The sequence below is a fragment of the Myodes glareolus genome, chromosome 22 (genome assembly GCF_982192425.1).
Source record: "Myodes glareolus chromosome 22, mMyoGla1.1, whole genome shotgun sequence".
NCBI lineage: Eukaryota > Metazoa > Chordata > Mammalia > Rodentia > Cricetidae > Myodes > Myodes glareolus.
This window is the reverse complement of record NC_142047.1, coordinates 3,013,875-3,037,050: the sequence shown is the minus strand read 5'-3', so window position 1 is coordinate 3,037,050 and position 23,176 is coordinate 3,013,875.

The window sequence follows — 23,176 nt, the reverse complement described above, 5'->3', positions numbered from 1 at the left end:
CTGTATTTAACTAGACCAGACTCTTTGAGACAGAAACTGCATTTTCTGTATTGCAGATGTGACACACAGCAGGAGTGCCGTCAGCTGAGACTACTTGACAGTTTGAAAGGCATTGTTTTCTAAATGGAGAAATTGATGTTCATCTGCAAAGGAATACAGCACTGAACACTCAGTGTTACTCAATTCTTCAGCTCCGGCTGACCAGACACACAAAAGACCCAATAGAGTCTTTGCTTCCCCGTGAAACTCAACAAGTCAGATCTCCAATGAATGCAGCGTTCTAAGCATTCTTATCTTCCAACTCCCTATGGAACACCCACTGAAGGCAGAGGCAAGTGGATCTCTGAGTTTGAGGCCAGTCTGGCCTACAGTATAAGTTCCAGGACAACTAGAGCTGTACAAAGAAACCCTTTCTGAAAAAGAAAAAGAAAAAAGAAAAATAAATTTCACAATTCTCCCCAAAACAACATAGTTAGGTCTGTCACATCAGTACCCCACTGCTGGTACCAACTTCTGTACTAGTTAGAGTCACTATTGCTATGATGAAATACCACGACAAAACAACTTGAGGAGAAAAGGTTTAATCACCTTATACCTCCAAATAACAATCCACACTGAGGGCAGTCAGGACAGAAACTCAAACAAGGCAGGAACCTGGAGGCAACAACTGATGCAGAGACTATAGAGGATTGCTGCTTACTGGCTTGCTCCCCATGGCTTTCTCAACATGCTTTCTTATAGAACCCAGGACACCACCCACAAGGGACTGGGCCCTCCCCCATAAATCACTAATTAAGAAATGTCTTACAGCCAAATCTGATGAAGGCATTTTCTCAGTTGAGATTCACTCCTTTTAGATAACTCTAGCTTATGTGAAGACGAAGCAAAACTAGTCAGGAGAAGTGATTTTTCTTTATACCTCAAAAAGGTGGTTAGGGATATGTGGAGGGGATCAAACCTAATACCCCAAAAAATGGAAAGTCATCTTAAACTTACTGGACAGTTTTTGTAGGATCTGAGTATCTCTTCTACCATAAAAAGTTCACTTCCAATGCACTACCTGGGTTTCCTGGTTGTGTTGTTTAATAAAGCGTTGTTTGGGCTCAAGAATATCTAAAACTGCCTATGCTTCTAGGAAAGTCTACAGCAATGATGAAGATTAGAGCAGTAAGCCCCTAAGGACAAGGGAAGTGGAAATGGGGCCAAACTGTAGAATGAAAAAAGAGTTGAGAAAATGAGTTTGTCGTTCTAAGCCGACATTTGTGGTTGAGAAACTCACCGACAACTCCTATGGAGAGGGGTGGTGTGGGAAGTCCTTCTGTCTATGTGTTGCTTTTATCGGCTAGTGAATAAAGAAACTGCTTTGGCCTACAGCAAGGCAGAACAGAGCTAGGTGGGGAAAACTAAACTGAATGCTGGGAAAAAGAAGACGGAGTCAGAAAGATACCATGGACCTGCCAGAGGAGAAAAATGTGAACCACCACCTGGAATTTTGCCGGTAGGCCACAAGCATGTGGCGATATACGGGTTAATAAAAATAGGTTAAATTAAGATGTAAGAGCTAGCCAATAAGAAGCTAGAGGTAATAGGTCCAGCAATGATTTAATTAATACAGTTTCTGTGTGGTTATTTTGGGGCTGAGCAGCCAGGAACAAACAGGCGGCCTCCTATAACAGAGGGGTTTCAGGAATATGACTTCAATAGCCATACTTCTCAGGTTTTGTGTGCAAGACTGAGACCTGTGTGTGTTTATGGGGTTGTTCACCTGAGCCAGAGATCACGATGAAGTAAAACTCTGCTTGCCTTCTCCACACTATAGGAAATTGTGGTCAACATGAGATACACAGCAAAACCTTGGGGCAATCCTTCAAGGCCCATCTGGTGCTCTCCCATATCCGGAATCCCAACTCATATTCTGTTGTCGAGGTCATGCTGAGACAGAGACAAAAAGAAGACAAAAAAAAAGTGATGGGAACACAGGAGAGCAAGAGACCTTTCATCCTGATATTTAGTTTGACTTTCCTTCTCAAAGAGTCAAGAAATTTCAAACACCACTGATGAAGCCAAAATTGACTACAGGAATAATGCATGCTTTCCTAAACATACTTCAAAGATATTAAAAATAACAGCTGTGCTTACTTAGGGCCAAAATGTGGGTAAATTTGAATTTTCCCGCATCAGCACTCCTCTCTCATCCCTAAACCTAAACAAAATACACTTTGTAAATCTACTTTACAGTTTACTTATAAAAGGAAATTCTTTAAGATAAAAGCAATATGTAGATCAGCTTGTATAGTTTTACTTAATTTTCAAACTTACATTTTAAACTTTGCTTAATCTTTAAATCTTGTTGGAAATTTTACCCTTTAATTAACATAACTTTATACCCACAAGATTCTATATACATATCATTTGCAAAGGCACCTAACCCTTGGGAATATCCTACTTTTTCTGAATGCCTATTTGTTTATTAACCCTCAGACTCAAAATCTATTTTAAAAATCTCTCTCTAACTCTGCTTCTCACAGGTTCATCCTGGAATTCTTCTCTGTAATGAAGTCAAAAACCTAGATATCCCTGAAAGATGAAAGGGAACTCTTCAGACCACCAACAGAAGCTACTGTCCCTGCCTTCACTGTTAGATTATCACTAGCAGATTAACAGGGACAGAAAAGGCAGAAAGAGAGGTGAGGCTGACCTTCAGGCATGCAGGTCATCTCAGACCTCACCCACATGGGTGAAAAAGCATACACAGGTCAGACTGGTGGAGGAGAGAAAAATCCCACACTGGAAGAAGTTGGCAGTTACCTTTATTCTCTCCTGTAGTCCCTTCCTTGCCTAGCTGCAAGGGAAGCTGGGAAGTGTAGTCTTTCAACAGGCAACTATCACACACTGACTAGACAAGTACTTAGCAGAGATAGCCCAAAATTATAGGACAGCAAATAAGCTCCATCATCACACTCCTCGGCTAGACGTGGGACAAGTGAGCCCTCAATAGAGTCTGATCAACAGAAACTCTTGAAGGAATTGGGTTTTAGGCTTGGATCACCCTAAGTCAAGTCCTCGGGACATGAAATGGGTACAGAGATCAATGGTTGTCCCCAAAACACTGAAAGGAAGGCTGTGGGGGCTGTCAGCTATTCATGGGATGTGATCTCCCCCTGAAAGACAAGACTATGGTGATTACAGGCTTCAAGGAAAGATGTAACTCTCACACTAGAATTGGACTATCCCAAGACACATGGATGTGTGCTAAGAATAGTCAAAGTCAGAGAGGTGAGTGGCTACAGGGAGGCTCTATAGGAATTTGGAGACTCAGGCTGCCTTCCACAATCTGTCACCAAAAATATATATCCAAGGAAGATGAAGACTCAGTCTTATTGAAGAGGGCATGAAAGTTGCAGCTTCATTCTGCCCATCAGGATAGCTTCCATACTAAGTAGGAAGCCAGAGTCATGTGCAGAAATGGAGGGAACTTGTGCCTTTAATATGGAGCTGAGTCATCTCCTGTTGGCATACACTAAACATAGTGATACAAGATTCTCAGACTGCCATGACTGAGTCCCTTTCAGTCACAGCCTACTCAGTTCTCCACTGTAGCCTCAAGTTTAAAGACTGATCCGCCTCTCTCTAGCAACATTGCTGCCCTCCACACAAAAACAATTTTGTTAGGGTTCACTGTTCATACATAAGATCATGGGGCACGGCAGTCAGTAGAAGAGACCACAACCATTTTCTAGGCCCTAGAAAACTAGAGAGCTATGTGGACATGACTACCAACCCTAAAATGATGGTGTTATTGCCTCCCCAGAAATGAACTGCTCTGTCCCAGTGATTACAGTGTCCAGACCTGAGTAATCATTTACACAGTGCCCACTAATGACCAAAGAAACTTAGCACGGAGCCAGGCATCCCTTCAGATCCCTTGACCTTTTGCTCTGGAATGCCTGGGAGATTCTAGTGGCCTGCGGCGAGATAAGAATAGAATGATGGTTTGTGGTGTAAACCACGGCTGTGGCTTCTGTAAAACTCACTATCACTATGGGAAAGTGAAGGAATGGTCTTTTTATTACTATATGGCAGGAAAGAAAGAAACAACTGAGGGGAGTAAAACCATTTTTCCTGCCCAGTGTGAATTCCATGGGTAGCTGTAATACACACCCTTCTGATAACCACCTTAAAACCTCACCTGAGAGGCCACGACCCCTCAGGAGCAGGCCTGAGCCAGATACCAGAAAGACAAATATCATATGTACTAACTCAAAAATCAAAGAAAAACTAGTCTACAATTCACAATACCAGAGAACGTGGATGACAAAGAGGACCCTAAGAGGTCACGGATCTAAACTACATGGGAAATAGAAAAAGACACAATCTCCTGAGTAAATTGGGAGCATGAAGACCTTGGGAGAGGGTAGAAGGGGAGGGAAGTGGAAGGGAGGAGAGCGGAGAAAAATATATAGCTCAATAAAAACAATTTAAAAAAAGAACCTCACCTTAACCCCCTTCAGCACGCTGGCTCCAAGGCTCTTGTCCTTCTGCTAGCAAGAAGAATAAATTCATTTAATCTAAATTTTATTTGAGTCTAAGTCTCTGGTTTCTCCCACTGGATTTGAACGCCACAATGGATTATATCTACATCAAATAGCCAAATGGGATTTCTGCAGCTCCTCTACATGTGTCCAGCTGTCAGTCAAGATATCCCATAAAACAGGCAATCAAGTCAATCTGACGCAGCCAAGCGTAATATACGGGAAGGTGCAGTGAAACCACACAACTAGCCCACTCTGTAGCAATACAGTTTATTTGGGGAGACAAACTGCTAGGCTCTCTTGGCAGGAAAAGCCTTGTCAGTGTCCCGGGGTCAGGTAGCAACACCAGAGAAGTACAGGCCAGGACAGCCTGGAAGTCAGCATGGGGGCTTTGATCTGTTGCAGTTGTTTGGATTAACCAGGAATGAAGTGCTCTTTGCCAAGGTAACTGATCATTGTGGGTGGATAAGGGAAGTAATTGCTTCCTGGAAAAGAGAAACTGCCTCACACGATTGCTGAAGAATGCTGTTTGCATTGCTATTTACCCAGGACCAATCCTTCTGTTTACCCAGTCAGAGCCCTGCCTGAATTGGGCCCAGGCTATCAATTAGGGCATTGTCTGCCACAGTGCCATTTTGGGACCCAGTATGGATCTAACACATAGAGAATTTCTTAGCAACCTGGCACTACTCTTGACTGTGACTGTACAAACCCTTTCTTAACAATGCACTTAGTAACCTGTGAGCCCACCTACATTAAAATGCTCATACGCTCCTCTCCAAAAAAGGCAACAGGTCACCCTAGAAGCCCTTTGGTAACTCCCCTTCTGGGGTTAGCTCCTTTTCAAATATACCCCTAAACATATCTTCGAACTACAGGTGTGGGCTCAATCCAGCATGAACTGATTTAGGTCCACATGCAGTAAGGCAAGCTGTTTTCTCTGGTGTGAACTTTTAGGGGAAAGATTTCCAGTTTACTCTCTTATGTATGTACATAATCGGACAAGCATATAATTAAAATAAGCTGTGTCCTTGGAAAGGATTATACAATACAACACAAGTCTGTCAGTCAAAACAGAGAACCATCCACATACCTGGCAGATTCATCCTCCTGATCTGGACTAAAGGAAACCTCAAACAACAGAGGCTCCTGGGCTCTCTAGCTCAAGCAGCCTCTCCTGTACTGTCTCTTTAAATAAAACTTCTTACTGTTTTGAGATTTGTGTGCTTTCTCAATTCTTTGATGTTTAGACCACAGTCTCATTATGCAACCCTAGCTGGCCTGGAATTTGCTATGCAGACCAGGCTGGCCTCAAACTCACAAAGATCTGCCTGCCTCTGCCTCCCCTGTACTAAGATTAAATATGGACCACATCATATCTGGCTGCTTTTTCAATTCTTTGAATAAGCAAGTACCTGGGAATGCCTGGTTCAGAAAGGAACAACAGCAACTGGTCTGCCTGGTGAGGAGAGAGACCCAAAGCCTCAGAGCGGCATTCCTCAACAGCAGCTGCTGGTAAGGATGCCACAAAGTCATGGCTGTCCTCCTTTGCTAATCAGGTTGTCTAAACCTGAATTCCAGGTCCTTAGTCAAAACAAGAGACTGAAAGATACACAGACATCAGGCAAGGGCAGAGCACACTCAGTCCATCCCATAACTGTTAAGACAAGAGAAGCCAGCCAGATGTAGTGGTTCATGTCTTTAATCTCAGCACTCAGGAGGCAGAGGCAGTTGGATCTCTGAGTTTTGGTCCTGTCTAATCTCAGAGTGAGTTCCAAAACAGCCAGAACTACACAGAGAAACACTGTCTGGTATAAAAAAATAATAATAATAATTAAAAAAAAACACAGGAGAAGCCACTAGTGAGAATAGTTGGTGGTCTGTCAGTTACTTTTTCTTGGATCACAGAAGCCCAAAGGGAAAATTCAGAACTATGTATAGAACTAGACATCAGTTCACTGCAGTAGGAGTTGAAATGTCTCAGACGGGGCTTCAGGATGAACCTTGACAGTACCCACAAGGTGGCGCACCAATGTCTGTAATTCCAGTTGCAATGGATCTGGTGCCCTCTTCTGGCCTCTGAAGGCACTGAATGAAAAATGTAGTACAAATAGACAGAAAAAAAAGGAACATTAAGACAGACTGTTGGGAGTTTCTGCAGCAGGATCTTCGGTGTTCTGCTGGAATCTTCCCTGCCCCCACTGTCGCCCTTTTGTCTCCTGTGTCCTTGGAATACCAGCTGTCCCTATTTCAGTGCTAAGGAGATCTATCCAGAGGTGAGTGTGTGCTAGCCGGGGCAGACTGTCCCGGAAGAGAGCACAGCCCCCCCTCTCAGTTTCTGGTGCAGGATCTTTGGTGTTCTGCTGGAATCTTCCCTGCCCTCACTATCGCCCTTTTGTCTCCTGTGTCCTTGGAATACCAGCTGTCCCTATTTCAGTGCTGAGGAGTCCTATCCAGAGATGAAGAAATGGGCAGGCGCCAATGCAAGAATTCCTCCAACAACCTGAAAGGCAACATGACATCACCAGAATCCAGGGATCATGAAACTAGAAGAATTGAACACCCTACTCCAGAAGAAATAGAAGAAATTGACCCTAAGCGGAACTTTATGAAAATAATAGAGGAACTTAAACAAGAGGTGAAAATCAGTCATAAAGAAATGGAAGAGAAGTATAGCAAAAAGATTGAAGAAATGAGTAAAGAAATGGAAGAGACATATAACAAAAAGTTTGAAGAAATGAGTAAATCCGTAAATGAAACCCTAGGAAACCAAGAAAAAAACAATCAAACAGGTAATGGAAACAGTTCAAGACTTGAAAACTGAAATGGAGGCAATGAAGAAAACACAAACCGAGTGCCAGCTGGCTATGGAAAATCTAGGTAAATGAACAGAGACTTCAGAAACAAGCATAACCAATAGAATATAAGAGATAGAAGAACGAATCTCAGACTCTGAAGACACCATAGAGAAAATAAATGCTCTAAACAAAGAAAACAGCAAATCCAACAAATTCTCATCACAAAACATTCAGGAAATGTGGAAAACAATAAAAAAAAAACAAATCTAAGAATAATAGGGATTGAAGAAGGAGAAGAACTGCAGATCAAAGGCCCAGAAAATATATTCAACAAAATTATAGAAGAAAACTTTCCAAACCTAAAGAACGATATCCCTATGAAGGTTCAAAAAGCATACAGAACACCGAATAGACTGGATAAAAAAAAAAATCCCCTCGCCATATAATAATCAAAACACAAAACATTCAGATTAAAGAAATAATATTAAGAGCTGCAAAGAAAAAAGGTAAGGTAACTTATAAAGGTAAACCTATCAGACTTACCGGACTTCTCTATGGAAACCATGAAAGCCAGAAGGTCCTGGATAGAGGTACTGCAGAAACTAAGAGGCCATGGATGCAAGCCCAGACTACTATACCCAGCCAAGCTATCATTCACTATCAATGGAGAAAACAAAATATTTCAGGATAAAAACAAATTTAAACAATACGTAGCCACAAATCCAGCCTTATAGAAAGTTTTAGAAGGAAAATCACAACCCAAGGAATCCAACATTGCCAATACTGCCTACAATAACTCAGACATCTAGTGACCCTTCACAAGCAAAACTCAAAGAAGGGAAACAAACACACTCTACTACCCCCACCAAAAAAAAAAGAAAGAAAAATAAAATAACCGGAGTCAACAACCACTGGTCATTATTATCACTTAATATCAATGGACTCAATTCACCTATAAAAAGGCACAGACTTAGAGATTGGACACGAAAACAGGATCCAACATTCTGCTGTTTACAAGAAACACACCTCAACCACAAAGACAGACACAGACTCAGAGTAAAGGGTTGGGAAAGGGTTTTCCAAGCAAACAGTCCTAAAAAACAAGCAGGTGTGGCCATTCTAATATCTAACAAAATTGACTTCAAACTGAAATCAATCAGAAGAGATGGAGATGGACATTTCATACTCATAACAGGAACAATTCTGAAGTCTCAATCCTGATTATCTATGCCCCTAATATAAAGGCATCCACTTATGTAAAAGAAACACTTCTAGAACTCAAGGCAGTCATCAAACCACACACACTAATAGTAGGAGACTTCAACACACCTCTCTCACCAATGGACAAGTCAATCAGACAGAAACCTAACAGAGAAATAAGAGAATTATTGGAGGTATTAAATCAAATGGACTTAACAGACAACTATAGAACATTCCACCCAAATAGGAAAGAATATACCTTCTTCTCTGCAGCTCATGGAACCTTCTCGAAAATTGACCACATACATACTCAGTAACAAAGCAAACTTCCACAGATACAAGAAAATATTTGTAACCACCTGTGTCTTGTCAGATCACCATGGATTAAAGTTAGAATTCAACAACAATGCTACCCCCAGGAAGCCAACAAACTCATGGAAACTGAACAGTCAACTACTGAATCACCTCTGGGTCAAGGAAGAAATAAAGAAAGAAATTAAAGTCTTCTTTGAATTCAATGAAAATAAAGACACAATATACTCAAACCTATGGGACACTATGAAAGCAGTGCTAAGAGGAAAGTTCATAGCACTAAGTGCCCAATTAAAGAAAATGGAGAAAGCACACATTGAAGACTTAGCAGCACACCTGAAAGCTCTAGAAAAAAAAAGAAGCAGATTCACCCAGGAGGAGCAGAAGACTGGAAATAATCAGACTGAGGGCTGAAATCAACAAAATAGAAACACAGAAAACAATTCAAAGAATCAATGAAACAAAAAGCTGGTTTTTGGAGAAAATCAACAAGATCGACAAACCCCTATCCAAACTAATCAAATGGCAGAGAGAGAACTTGCAAATTAATAGGATCAGAAATGAAAAGGGGGACATAACCACAGACACCGAGGAAATTCAGAGAATCATTAGATCTTACTACAAAAGCCTGTATGCCACAAAATTGGAAAATGTAAAAGAAATGGACATTTAGTTGAACCAAGACCAGGTGAACAATCTAAATAGACCTGTTAGTCGTGAAGAATTACAAGTTGTTATCAAAAATATCCCTACCAAAAAAAGCCCAGGACCAGATGGTTTCAATGCAGAATTCTACCAGAACTTCCAGGAAGAGCTAATACCTATACTCCTTAATGTATTTCTCAATATAGAAAGAGAAGAGTCATTGCCAAACTCCTTTTATGAAGCTACAGTTACTCTGATACCATAACCACACAAAGACACAACCAAGAAAGAGAATTACAGGCCAATTTCACTCATGAACATCGACGCGAAAATTCTCAATAAAATACTGGCAAACCGAATCCGAGAACACATTAGAAAAATTATCCATTATGATCAAGTAGGCTTCATCTCAGAAATGCAGGGCTGGTTCAACATACGCAAATCTATCGATGTAATCCATCATATAAATAAATTGAAAGAAAAAACCATATGATCATTTCATTGGATGCTGAAAAAGCATTTGACAAAATTCAACACCCCTTTATGATAAAGGTGTTGGAGCGATTGGGGATACAAGGATCATATCTAAATATAATAAAAAGTTATTTACAGCAAGCTGACAGCTAACATCAAATTGAATGGAGAGAAACTTAAAGCCATTCCACTAAAATCAGGAACACGACAAGGCTGTCCACTCTCTCCACTACAATCAGGAACACGACAAGGTTGTCCACTCTCTCCATACCTCTTCAATATAGTGCTTGAAGTTCTAGCAACAGCAATAAGACAACATAAGTGGATCAAGGGGATTCGAATTGGAAAGGAAGAAGTCAAACTTTCATTATTTGCAGATGATGTGATAGTGTACATAAGCAACCCCAAAAACTCTACCAAAGAACTCCTACAGCTGATAATGTGGCAGGATACAAGATCAACTCCAAAAAATCGGTTGCCCTCCTATACACAAAGGATAAAGAAGCAGAGAGGGAAATCAGAGAAACATCGCCTTTCATGATAGCCATAAATAGCATAAAATATCTTGGGGTGACTCTAACCAAGGAAGTGAAAGACCTATTTGACAAGAACTTTAAGTCTTTGAAGAAAGAAATTGAGGAGGATACCAGAAAATGGAAAGATCTCCCTTGTTCTTGGATTGGGAGGATCAACAGAGTAAAAACGGCAATTTTACCAAAAGCAATCTATAGATTCAATGCAATCCCCATCAAAATCCCAGCAAACTTCTTCACAGACCTTGAGAGAACAATAATCAAGTTAATATGGCAAAACAAAATACCCAGGATAGCCAAAACAATCTTATACAATAAAGGAACTTCTGGAGGCATTACCATCCCTGACTTCAAACTCTATTACAGAGCTACAGTATTGAAAACAGCTTGGTATTGGCATAAGAACAGAGAAGTCAACCTACAGAATCAAATAGAAGACCCAGATATTAACCCACAAACCTATGAACACCTGATTTTCGACAAGGGAGCTAAACGTATACAATGGAAGAAGGAAAGCATCTTTAACAAATGGTGCTGGCATAACTGGATGTCAACCTGTAGAAGAATGAAAGTAGATCCATATCTATCACCATGCAAAAACTCAAGTCCAAATGGATTAAAGACATCAACATTAATCCGACCACTTTGAACCTGATAGAAGAGAAAGTGGGAAGTAGTCTACAAGACATAGGCATAGGAGACCACTTCCTAAGTAGAACCCCAGTAGCACAGACAATAAGAGAATCGATGAATAAATGGGACCTCCTGAAACTGAGAAGCTTCTGTAAAGCAAAGGACACTGTCATTAAGACAAAAAGGCTACCTTCTGACTGGGAGAAGATCTTCACCAACCCTTCATCAGACAAAGGTCTGATCTCCAAAATATACAAAGAACTCAAGAAACTAGACACTAAAACTCTAATTAACCCAATTAAAAAATGGGGTACTGAACTGAACAGAGAATTCACAACAGAAGAACTTCGAATGGCCAAAAGACACTTAAGGTCATGCTCAACCTCCTTAGCGATCAGGGAAATGCAAATCAAAACAACTTTCAGATACCATCTTACACCTGTCAGAATAGCTAAACTCAAAAACACCAATGATAGCCTATGCTGGAGAGGATGTGGAATGAGGAGAACACTCATCCATTGTTGGTGGGAATGCAAACTTGTGCAGCCACTGTGGAAATCAGTGTGGTGCTTTCTCAGGAAACTGGGAGTCAACCTCCCTCAGGACCCAGCAATTCCACTCTTGGGAATATGCCCAAGAGAGGCTCTATCATACTACAAAAGCATTTGTTCTACTATGTTCATAGCTGCACTATTTGTAATAGCCAGAACCTGGAAACAACCTAGGTGCCCCTCAATGGAAGAATGGTTAAAGAAGGTGTGGAACATATACACATTAGAGTTTTACTCAGTGGTAAAAAACAATGGCATCTTGAATTTTGCATGCAAATGGATGGAAATAGAAAACGCTTTACTGAGTGAGTTAACCCAAACCCAAAAAGAGGAATATGGTATGTACTCACTCATAAATGGATTCTAGCCTTAATTAAAGGTCTTTGAGCCTATAATTCATGATCCTAGAGAAGCTAAATAAGAAGGTGAACCTGAAGAAAATCATATAGTTATCCTCCTGGATATTGGAAGTAGAGAAGATTGCCAGGCAAACTTGGGTGCACGGGGGGGGGGGGGTGGAGGAATGGAAGTAAGAGGAGAGGGCTAGAGAGAAGAGAGAGGGGGAGGATTGGGGATAGCTTGGGGGAATGGGATGGAGGGGAGGGAGGAAGGATGGTTATGGGAGCAGGGAGGTATATATCTCAACTAAGGGAGCCATTTTAGGGTTTACATGAGACTTGATTCTGGAGGGGTTCCCAGGTCCATGGAGAGATCCCCAAATTGTTCTCTGGACAGAGGAGAGGGTGCCTGAACTGGCCTTGGTCCATAACCGTACTGATGAATATTTTGCATATCACCATAGAACCTTCATCTGGCGATGGATGGAGATAGAGACAGAGACACACATTGGAACACTGGACTTAACTCCCTAGGTCCAAATGAGAAACAGATGGAGGGAGAACATGAGCAAGGAAGGCAGGATCAGAGGGAACCTTCATCTGACGATGGATGGAGATAGAGACAGAGACCCACATTGGAGCACCGGACTGAGCCCCCAAGGTCCAAATGAGGAGCAGAAGGAGGGAGAACATGAAAAAGGATGTCAGGACCGCGAGGAGTGCGTTCACCCACTCATACATGGGGACTGATCTAATGAGAGCTCACCAAGGCCAACTGAACTGGGACTGAACGAGCATGGGATCAAACCGGATTCTCTGAATGTGGCTGACATGGGGGCTGACTGAGAAGCCATTGACAATGGCACTGGGTCTTGTTTCGTCTGCATGTACTGGCTTTTTGGGATCCTAGTCTGTTTGAATGCCCACCTTCCTAGACCTGGAGGGAGGGGGCAGGACCTTGAACTTCCCACAGGGCAGGAAACCCTGACTGCTCTTAGGACTGGAGAGGGAGGAGGAGAGGGAGTGGGGGGAATGGGAGGGTATTGGTAGGAGGGGAGAAAGTGGAAATTTTTATAAATAAATAAATAAGTAAATTTTTAAAAAAGACAGACTGTTGGAAAATTATTAAATGAGTTACTAGTGACTAGTGCCTGAAGAGGAAGACAGGTTCATGCTTGCGTCTCTGAAGAGAGGCAGAAGTGAGAGTTTCTTCTTTACACGTTTCTGAGGACGGAAGTGGTTTCTCAACCGCAGGCTGATTCCCAGGCCAGCGGAGGCAGGAGTAGGAAACCCGCTATGTGGCCACCAATACCCACACTGATGTAAATTTTTCTCACAAAATGAGAGATACTGGGACCTGAGACTCTCTTGGCTGGAGAATTATGTTGTTTTTATCTGAGGCGCAGTAGCTGCACCTGGCCTTAGCTGCGGACTGCACCTCTGCAGTCACCACTGCCTCGCTGCTGATGCCACGGCCTGAGGGGCCTTTGCCTCCTGCTGCCACCTCAGCTGCCTCCATGTAAACAGGCAAATCTTTTAACTTTCTTTTTACTTCATAAGCAAAGACATGGGAGCCAAAGTCTGTTAGCTCAGGGAGGCAGAGAAAGCAACTGGCTGACCTTCCTTCTCCACTACCATCCCAGAAAGAGAGTTTTCACCTGTCCCATCTGGAGAAAAACAGAAAACAAACTTTTTTTAAAAAATGAACAAAAATTATAATTTAATAAAATTACTTTTTAAAAAATGAACAAAAAACGAAAAAATAAAAGAAACCCAACTCCTCCAAATGAATGCCCCTCCTTTCTACTTCCTGTGCCTCCCCCCTTCCCACATTCCAATTCCCCTCACACTCTATGGTTACTGGTTGCCTGCTCTGCCTCTTGGCCTGTGGTTGATTTTACTTAAATAACACAATCTCAGGGTTCACAGTGTGATCAATTATCCCTCAACAGACTTTGGCAATGTCTTACTACAGGTTGTTTGTATGGCTCTATGAAAAAAGAATGGCTTCTGCTTGTGAAATTATCTAGCTCAAGTGGGAAGGAAACACAGAACATACAACAAACCTGAGAAGCTCACGCTCCTTCCAGATAGCTACCTGAAACAGGAGGATATGAAATGCATATTTGGAGGCTGTGTACACATATAAAGATTGTCCCTTTGCTAACTGGGCACACAAGTAAGGACTGCTGATGAGTGGTGGGCAAGGAGTGCCTGTGTCTCCACTACCCCAGTGTCCGATACTATGGCATACCCTGCTCTATGGGTCCCTCACATAAAAAGGAGCTGCCATCTGTGTACCAGGTATATGTGGCCTGGGACAGTTTGCCCTCCTGTATATGTGAGGAGTGGGGCAGTAGATCCTCTAAGGTTTCTATGCAGGAGTGAGATGGGGAGTAATTAATGTTAGGTTGAGCTAGGAGATTTGAGATATTAATAGGTGGGCAGCATTGGAAAGTGAGTGTGGCATCTTCTACTAGTGCCACCTGGAGAGAAAGAACTCGGGAAGGGGGTAAGCCTTTGTAAGTTAAGAGATGGGACAGATTGTGGTGGGAGATGACAGTGGTGGGCGGCCCAAAGATTAGTTTCTTTGACTCACGAATAAGAAACTCAGCAGGCACTAAAGCACATATGCAGGGTGCCCAGCCCTGAGTGGTGAGGTCCAGCTTCTTTGACAGGCATGCTACAGGTGCAAAAGAAAGTCCCAGCTGATGTCCTAGGCCCCCAAAGACATATCCCTTCTTCCCTGCTGCATAGAGGGATAAAGGATGAGTTAAATCTGGGAGATGAAGAGCTGGGGCCTGGATAAGGGCTTGCTGGAGTCTCTGGAAGGATTTAGTAATGGGATGGAGAAGGGACTCATGCAGAGAGCTGAGAGCTGCCTCATATAAGGGGTGGGTGAAGAGAGAAAAAGAGGGGATCCAGGAACGCAGGAAGCCAGCCATTCCTAGGAACAATAAAACCTCTTATTTTGTAGAAGGAACTGCAAGGATCTGAATTAGCTTTTTTCTATCTAGGGTAACAGCTTTTTGGGTTGGGCTAATAGTTAATGCCAAGTAAATGGCTTGAGAGGTAGACAGTTGGGCCTTAGAAGGTGAAATTCTATAGCCCCTTTTGGACAGGAAATTTAAAAGAGCAGAGGTATCAGTTTTGCTGATCTCCAATGATGGACTGCAAAGTAAAATATTATCTACATACTGTATGAGTTTAGACTTGGGGAGAGACAGCGAGAGTAGATCAGAAGCTAAAGCCTGACCAAACCGGTGTGGGCTGTCCCAGAATCCCTGGGGAAGGACTGTCCTGGTGAGCTGTGTGGAGAGGTGAGTGCCAGGGTCAGTCCAGGCGAAGGCAAAGATGTTTTGAGATTGAGAGCTGAGAGGAACAGAGAAAAAAGCATTCTTGAGGTCCAGAACTGAGAAGTGGGAGGTTCCTGGAGGAATAGCGGAAAGTGTGTAAGGGTTGGCTCTACAGGATGAAGAGGGACCACTGAGGAGTCAATGAGCTGGGGGTCTTGAACCACGCAGTAGGTTCCATTTGGTTTTTTAACAGCAAGTATAGGGGTGTTAAAAGGAGAAGAGGTGGGGCGAAGTAGCTTTTTTCTTAAAAGGTCAGAAATGATAGGCTTAAGTCCCCTAAGGCTCTGGAGAGAGAGGGGTTCCTGAGCTTGGGTAATGTACTTAGTAGGGTCTTTTCGTTAGATAACAATGGGTGAATGGTGTTTAGCAACAGAGGGGTTTAGGGTGTCTCAGACTTGGAGTTTTACCTGAGAGGCTGGTAGCGGAAAAGACACATTGGGGCTGGGAGGTTGGCAGGCTAGAAGAGGAGGAGGGGAGCTGCTGGCGAGTGTGGAGTAAGGTGAATGGGAGGAGTAAACGAAATGGAAGCTCCGACTTTTGCTAAAAATCTGTTCCCATAAGAGGTACTGGGCAAGCTGGAATGACTAAAAATGAATGAGTGAGATAAATACCCCAAAAAACACAGTTAAGTGATGGGGTCTGCTGAGGTAGATAAGGTTGTCCCCCTACCCCAACATTAGGGAAACAAGAAGGAGAGGTAGGCCCCCAGAATTCCCTCAGTACCAAATATGTGGCTCTGGTGTCTAAGAGAAAGGAGATGGACCATCCTGATACCATGATGCTTACCCGTAGCTCTCTGTTAGACGGTTGTGGTTGGGTCAAAGGAGCCCGGGCAGCCTCACTCGTCCATGCCAGACCTAGAAGGTCAACTTGGAAATTTTCTGAGTTGTGCATGAGGACAATCGACTGCCCAATGTCCTTCCCTATGGTATCTTGGACAACGTCTTGTGAGACCAAGATGAGGATTAGGACATGCTCAGGTCCAGTAACCAGTTTACCAGCCCTGAAGGGCAAGGGAGCAGCACGGACAGCACGGGTTGGGAGGTCTGTCGCCTCAGCAGGTCGGAGGGCCATGGCTAGCACGTGACAGTGATTGGCATTCCTCGCATGGTACACCTTAAAAGCCAACTCTAAGACTTCTGCCTGAGGGGAAAGGGGCCTTTCTCCAGACTTCTAAGTTTAGCCTTAATGTCAGGTAGCACTGAGAAAAAAAAAAAAAAATGAGTCATGAGGAACTGTCTGCCTTCCGTGGTTTCTGGATCTAAGTTAGTATACTGTAACAGGGCTTTAGTGAGGCGTTCCAAAACTGCAGAAGGATTTTCCTTCGTATTTTGAATAACCTCTGAGAGCTTAGTATAGTTTACTGGCTTGAGGACAGCCTTTCGGAGACCTGCCCGGAAGCAAGTCAGAAACTGGTCCTTAGCTAAAATGCCACCTGGAGTGTTTTAGTCCCAGTGAGGTTCCTGCTCTGGAGAGCCTCTGCCCCCGGAAGGTGTGTTGCATGAGTTTGGTGAATCTCATCTGCATGTAGTCTGACCTGCTTCCTAACTCACCTGCGTTCTTCAGGAAGTAGGTTATTAGATAGAATCATATAGATATTATGAAAGGTGAGATTATAAGAGTGGGTAATATATTGGAATTTCTTAAACTTATGAAAGTAGTAGAGTTAGACTTATAGGACCCCAGTTTTTGCTCTATATGGGAGAGTTCTGAGACGGAGAAAGGAACTTGTACCCTAATCAATCCATCTACGCCAGCCACCTCTCACAATGGGAGAACTTCAGCCAGCTCGGCTTGGTCAGGGTTGAGTTCCATAGCAGCACGTGAGCCTAAGAGAGGAGGGGTAAAGGTAGGTGCCGGAGCTGGGTGACTACTGCGGCCAGGGAGAGGAAGAATGATCCAGTGGGGCTGATGGAGTAGTTAGTGGGGGGGGGGGGGAGAGCCGAAGAGCAAGCAGAGGGAGGTGGAGAGGCAGAAGTATCTGTTGAGGTCAGGAAGGTGTGGATTCCTTAGTGGGGCCCAGAGCAGTAGCTGAAGGAACTGGGGTAGGAGCTGAAGGAACTAGGGTAGGGACTGGGGCTGAAGGAATGGAGGGGTAGTTGCCTGCTGAGGTTGAAAAGGTAGGGGTTCATTAGTTGGGTCCAGAGCGGAAGTGGAGAATTCTTCCAGTACAGACGGCACAGCCAGGAACATGTGAGCAGGCAAACAACTTGCAAGGACAGAGGGCTTCAGCTTAGAGCTTAGATAGTAAAAGGCCTGTATGTAAGGAAACTCCTTCCATCTGCCTGTGCACTGACAGTAGTTAGAAAGCTCCTGGAAAATTTCTGGATCAAAGGTGCCATTAGGCGGCCACTTTAGATTGCCATCTAAATTGTAACAAGGCCAATTTTTTGAACAAAGATGGACAAGTGTGGGAATCTGTAGGGTATTAAGGTCTGGGGTTTCAGGGCCTCTAAAAGGCATCCCAGAGTGGAGGCTGCATTGATGGGCTTGGATGGCTTGCTACCCGTAGCTGAAATTGTGAAAACCCATGAAAAATGGCAAAAAAAAAAAAAAAATACAAGGCCTACAGCGAGACGTCTGTCCACTATAGATGGAGTGTGAATCGACAGTGCGAACACCACAGAACCCATGGGAGAGCATCCTCCACTCCTGGGTGGGGTGTCCAATCAGAGTGACTCAGAAGCCAGAGAGACCAAAGACCACTCCAAGAGGCCTTTCATGGTGGGGAAAGAAAAGGAGAGGAGAGGAGAGGGGAGGGGAGGGGAGGGGAGGGGAGGGGAGGGGAGGGGAGGGGAGGGGAGGGGAGGGGAAGGGAAGGGAAGGGAAGGGAAGGGAAGGGAAGGGAAGGGAAGGAAAGGAAAGGAAAGGAAAGGAAAGGAAAGGAAAGGAAAGGAAAGGAAAGGAAAGGAAAGGAAAGGAAAGGAAAGGAAAGGAAAGGAAAGGAAAGGAAAGGAAAAGAAAAAAGAGAAAGAAGAATATGAGGGACCTGGGCCCCAGTCGCAGGAGGACTGGCTCTGGGGCCATCCAAACACAATTTTAGCTAAGGAAAGCAATCCAGAGATGGATGTCAGCAAAGGGCTCAACCATAACCTTAAAGACCATAATTGGGGGCTGTCCCCCCATTTCTAGGAACACCAGAAGATTGCCAGAACTCAACGATCAATTCCTCGGGTTTGAAGAAGTGGTTAAGCTGACCAGAATGGGGGAAACTCACCAACTGAAGCTGGTATTGTACAGAGAAATCGTGCTCAGGCATACGGAACACATGGTTGCTGTGGAGAAAATACCCGGTTCCAGATCCCCACCCCGGGAGAGGAGCTCAGGGTGGGAGAGCCTCCCTAGTCTCATGGCACCAATAAAATTACCTGGCACAAGTAGGAAGGAAACACAGAACACGCAACAAACCCGCTTAGGAATTTATTAGAGGGGGCATGTACAGGCCTGGGGAATCGGTGTGCAGAGAGAGAGAGAAAGATGGCGCATCCAGCTTTTTAAAAGCTGCCTAGCACATGCACACAGGGGTTGACATGACTATATGCAGATGACACAGATGATGGGTTCACTCATGCACGCAAGGGCTTAGCTGAGTCATAGTGGATGTAACCACGCATGTGCGCAGGTGGGTCACAAAGCCCTTTAACATTCAGGCACTTCTGCCCGAGGGCTTGTCTGCATGTGCACGGCTCTAGAACCCAGAAGTATCAGTCTTATGTAGCTGAAATCATTACAACTTTTACTATGGATTCTACTATTGTACTATTACATTCTTACATATCCTAAAGCAAGACAGACTAATGCCACTCCAGTAACCTATGTAGCAGAATCAAAACAAACCAAAAACAAACAAGACAAAATTCCCAGCAAGCATTCTCAGAGAAGTTCTTTGGTAGGATCCAGCTTTACAGGCTTGATGAAGACCACCAAGGCACCAAGGGAAATGCCTAACATTCCAACCATTATAGATAGGATCACCTGATGTCCCTTAACCCAACACACAGCCATCCCATTTCACCAACACACCCCTAAGCAAATGTCAGCCAATCAGGGGTCCTGAACCTTAGAAACCCCCTCATCCCAATCTTTGCTATGATAAAAACCCCACCCCAATTTAGTCTATGGTGCTCCAACCTCACCACGGTCGGATGGATGGAGGGTCCAAGCTTGAATTTGAATAAAGGCTCTTTGCTTTTGCCTATGAGTGGTAATTTGGAAGGCATAATCTGGGCATAAAATTTGGAGGTGATCTGGGGTTCCCCAAGCCTTCCAGGACTATCACCCACAGAGCCTTCAGCCTCAACTGGACAGTAAGTTTTCTGTGTTTTCTTCATATTTTCTGTGTTTTGTTTCGTGTCTTTCTGTTTTGGATATCCCTCTGTAAGTGGGTCCAGAATTTGTAAGAGCCTTTAGACAATCTACGTGGACACATGTGAGGACCACGGGCAGAGAGAGTACCTAAGGAGGCATTCCAGGGCCCTCCTGTTCTGTATAGAATTGAATCCCTCTGGTTTCTGTAAATGCAGCAGACTGCACCACAGAAAGGCCGCAGGCAGCAGGAGGACTCTATATTGTTCTGTATACTGCTTTGTTGTTGTTTTATTTTCTGTCTTTTGTCCTCTTTCTGACTTATAAGAATGACACTGACGATATGGAACAGACTCCTTTGACTTTGATACAGAATGACTTTCAGGGCTTTAGAGATAGGGCCATAAATGCAGGGTTTGAGATTAAACAAGGATATATATTCCTAGAGGGGTGAGGCAAACAACCACTACCAGCCTTGGTCATTTCACTGAAAAGAGGCAGCTGCCCTATTGCTCTCAGCCTTAGCACTCGGGCAACTCGGGCCGCAGGGCTGCGGGGCTGTGATGCTATAGCAAGGCTGCCAGCCACAGCTTACAAGGTGCGGGTGTGCCCCGACAGAATTTCAAACACTGAACAGAGAATCTAGGGTTAATTGCTACGGCTGAAAAATTTAACAATCTTTGGCCCCCACACTGCATGCCGCCCCATTCCATGCTGGTGAACGGGGCTCCCGTGGGAGTTACCCACCTGAACTGGCTGAATTTGACTCCATAAGCCAGCGGTGGGGAATCATTGCCCTTGCTTGCTAAGCTACTGCCAGGGCTGTAGCAACACAGCCTGCTACAGCTCCACCGTGGATGCTTTGGTCATCCAGATCCCATTGGTCATAAATATCCGCCTCATTTAGAGGGCTTGGTTACAAATTATTAGTGGTTAGGATGAGAGGAAAAACTACTGTTGGTCTCAGATGTTTCGTGCTCATACAGGTTTTGTGGTTGGTACAAATTTAGAACTATTTGATCATATTATATTAATTCTGGTTAAAAATATTGCCTTGTTGAAAAGTTTTGTCTGTGTTTTCTGGTGTGTTTGTAAGTTTTGCTGGAAACATGAAGCAGAAACAAGAATGGTTTGGATATTGTTGCTGTCTCTGTTGCCTATGACAGCCAGTCACCGCCCACCCCTGCTGTGACTGTATTTATGGTCAGGGTTCAAAATTTATATATGAGCTCTAGCCACTGAATTTGTGTTAGCAGGAATCCAGATGTCTTTTTTATATAGATAATGTTAAAACTGTTTTATGCTGTTCTTTATTAGAAAGTTGGCTCCAGAGTTAGATTATTTTTTCCTTCACTAGACCCAGGCATGCTTATTTTAAAAAATTCCTCTTTGTCGCTCTGTCAGCCTCAGCCCCTGACACAGTGACAAGGAGAGGGAAAAAAAAAAGCAGAATAGCCGGAAAAAAAAATGGAATTGGTTTATATGAACATTCTGTACCTTGAGATCCATAAATTTATTTTGTTATATATGGTAAAAATCTGGTTAAATAAAAGGTTAAAACAGTAACACTAAAAATTGATAATTAAAAATCTATACAAAGATAATTTTAAAGGCATCATATGAAATGATTCCATTTTGAATTGCCATCATTTTTAATCAGCCACATGGCTGGTTGCCATCCTTGCTAGGGTTAAAGAAAATAATGTCATATAATTTCACCACCATCTTGATTAAAGGTGACCACATGGAATGGGCCTACTAAGGAGGCAATAACAGGTCTCCAAGATATTTTAGATTGGGGTGGATTTTTGTATGATAATTCATATTCTGCCCTAAAAACAAGATTTATAAAAGATAGGACTTAAAGCAATGTTTGTTTACTAAGGTCCTCAAGCTGTGCCCCAGTGCTTTTAGACACAAGAATGCACCTTGCTCTGGCAGCGAAACTTCATAATTTAAAAGTCACCCAGGTGATAATGGTTTAAAAGATATAAAGGGATCATAGAAAACAGCTAATGAGAGTTTACCAAGGCCAGTTGGACTGGGACTGAACGAGGACGCGATCCAACCAGATTCTCTGAATGTGGCCGGATTCTCTGAATGTGGCTAGCCCGGAGTCTTTCTGAAAAGCCATTGACAATGACACTGGGACTTGTTTCCTCTGCATATACTGGATTTTGCGGATCCAGTCCGTCTGGACACTCACCTTCCTGGACCTGGAGGGAGGGGGGAGGAACTTGAACTTCCCACAGGGCAGGAAACCCTGACTGCTCTTAGGGATGGAGAGGGAGGAAGAGAGGGAGTGGGGGGAGTGGGCGGAGGGGCGGAAATGGAAACTTTTATAATTTAATAAAATTACTTTCAAAAAAAAAAAAAGAACTACCTTCTCATCTCCATCAACTCTCAGGCACACACTGTGGGAGAGGAACTGATGGGTAAGAACTACCTCCTCGTCTCCACCAGCTCTCTAATGTTTCCTTAATAGTCAATGTTCCCCCAAATAAGCTATAAATAATCACTCTGAGGGTCATTATATAATATTTTTCTGTCCTACCCTACAGCATCCAGGATCAAGTACTATGTGTAGACAATGTGTATTTATAGTATATGATAGTATATGTTTGTTTACCAATATTAAGGCAATTTACAGCTGAATGTGGTGATAATTCCTGTAACCCAAGCAGTCATGGGACAAAGGCAGGCGGACCACCACAAATTCAAAGCCAGAATCTACTTTCAGGCCAGCTAAGGCTACACAGTGAGAGCCTCTCTTAAAAAATAAAATGATAAAAAGCAGTCATATGGCAGAAAGCATGCCACCTTTTTGCATCTCAGTTCTTTCTACGTAAAACACATAGCTTGAGCCAAATTGTGAATATCCACAAGCAGTTCATCTGAGTTCCCCAAAAGTACTTACCATGTATGGTTGAATGGAGAGAGAAGTATCATTTACTTAATGAAAACCATCTCTAGTTTAGTTGCTTGCTGATTCATAGCAGAATACAATTCTGTAAATGTTCTCTAAGTAAATTCATTTTTAAAAGTAACCTGACTCAGTTGTTAACTGTAGTGAGTGTTTTGTTTGGTGATGGTCCACCCTAGTCTAAGACGTATGTGTGCATCCCTTGCCAGCATCCGGGGCTCTGTATTGATGATGTTTTCGTCTGTGTTCCTCTTTTATACAACCTAGGACCAACCATCCCCAATATATAACCCCTTCGCTTCACTTCTCATTCCCATGGACCTTCTTGGTATCTAATTGTGGGAAGAAACACCTCTACTTGGTTTGCATTCATTCTGGGTTCCTTCAGATTTCCCTCTCCAGGGCCTTCTTGCCTTGTGGTTTTTACTAGTCTCCCTTTGCCTGTCACAGTGTATGCGTATCCCCTGCCCCAAAACCAGTGTGTGTGTGTGTGTGTGTGTGTGTGTATACACACCCAAAATACTAAGAAATCTCAGTAGGTCATATCTGTGGAAAAAAAGACCTAACCATAAAGAA